This window comes from Macaca thibetana, chromosome 3 (genome assembly GCF_024542745.1).
Source record: "Macaca thibetana thibetana isolate TM-01 chromosome 3, ASM2454274v1, whole genome shotgun sequence".
NCBI classification, from domain to species: domain Eukaryota; kingdom Metazoa; phylum Chordata; class Mammalia; order Primates; family Cercopithecidae; genus Macaca; species Macaca thibetana.
In genome coordinates, this window is record NC_065580.1 from 95,719,683 (window position 1) to 95,721,185 (window position 1,503).

Genomic DNA, 1,503 nt, shown 5'->3' on the forward strand with positions numbered 1-1,503 from the left:
GTAGGGTGGGCTGTGGGGCAGGCCAGGTTTCGGTGGGGAGGGAGCCACTGAGGTGAATCCTGTAGAATGATACATGTAGCTAGAAAAATACAGGAAGTGTGATCCAGGAAAAGAAATATTTCAGGAAGTGTATCCCAGGAAAAAGCATGTTGGATGGTACAGGGCTGAACTGTCATGGTGGGTTTGAGAAGGAGTAATGAGGCATAGTAGCACATAAGGTATAGGGAAGGGGACAGAGGGGAGCAGCAGGACATCACTCTGGGATGGTAGGCAGAGGCCAGATCATACAAGGTTTTTAAAATTATGATAAGAGTTTATATTTTATCCAGAAGAAGGAGCAGGGGGAATTAAAGGATTTAAATAGGAGTCTGTTGTGATTCAATTTGGATTTTAGGAAGATCACCCTGAGATTGGTGGAAATATTGCCTGGAAGAGAGTGAGACTGAGTCAGGAAGACCAGCTGAGAGGCGATGGCAGTCGTCTGGGCCTGGAACAACCAGGGATTGGACCAGGGCAGTCAAAGTGGGCTTGGAGGCCAGGGAGCAGAATTAAAATACATTGAGAGATTATACTTCATGGATCAATTCTATAGTTTGTTACTAGGGAAGTTTCTCTGAATGAGTACAGAGCTGCAGAAGAGCAGCAGAACCCACAAGGAGAAGGTGCAGGGTGATCCTGAGTGTGAAGCTGGCTAGTGGAGTTGCTTTGCTGCTACTGCCACTTGCCACTGATGGTCGTTCTCCTCTTCCTTTGGGTGAGGAAGAAGGGGAGAATCCAGGTGGAGTGGTTCCAGTTAAAAAAAGAAGAAAAAAGGAAAAATAAATAAAATACATATAAAGTTATCAGAAAATGGCAAGGATTTAGAGTAAATGCTTGGCTTTAGTTTTGGGCAAAGCAGAATACAGAAAAATCACTAAACCAGACAGGGGGATATTGGCTTAGTAATCGTTTTGGAGATATTACTTCAGAGTTATTACTTCAAATATTATTACTTTTGAAGTTTTATATCTGTCTAGTTGGAATTGAAGGAGGGACACCTTGGTATCGAGATCTAGTAAGTGGCTAAAATATGAATCTGGAGCTCAGAAGAAAAGCCTGAGCTAAAGACATAGATTTGACCGTTGTTTGTCATAGAAAGTAGAGTAAACTGTAAGGGTGCAGGAAGATATCTAGGGAAGACACACAGAATGCAAAGGGAAAAGGACCAAGAACAAAGCTCTGGAGTGCATACCCACTTAAAACAATTTTTTTAAGGTAAAAAATTCTTATTATAAAAGTAATACAAATGAAAACAAATATTGAGAAAAGACAAAGTTATCTATTTACTGTCCTGCCATCCTACTACAACCACAGTGAGTAATTTGATTGACTTTGTCATCTTTTTATCCTGTGCTGGATGTGTTATTTCAGTCATGATTACAGCCATTCATACGCTTTTGTATCTTGCAATTTTTATTTAATATAACATTTTCTCATGTTTTAAATAATATTCATTACTAATTT

At 39.9% G+C, this 1,503-nt stretch overlaps 1 non-coding gene across 1 annotated transcript; it reads left to right on the forward strand.

Annotated features, from left to right (window-relative positions):
* Window positions 1-562: 562 nt before the first annotated feature.
* On the forward strand, window positions 563-788 carry LOC126951905 (small nucleolar RNA U3). The gene has a single exon (XR_007724733.1). It is a non-coding gene; the product is annotated as a small nucleolar RNA U3 (small nucleolar RNA).
* Window positions 789-1,503: the final 715 nt, after the last annotated feature.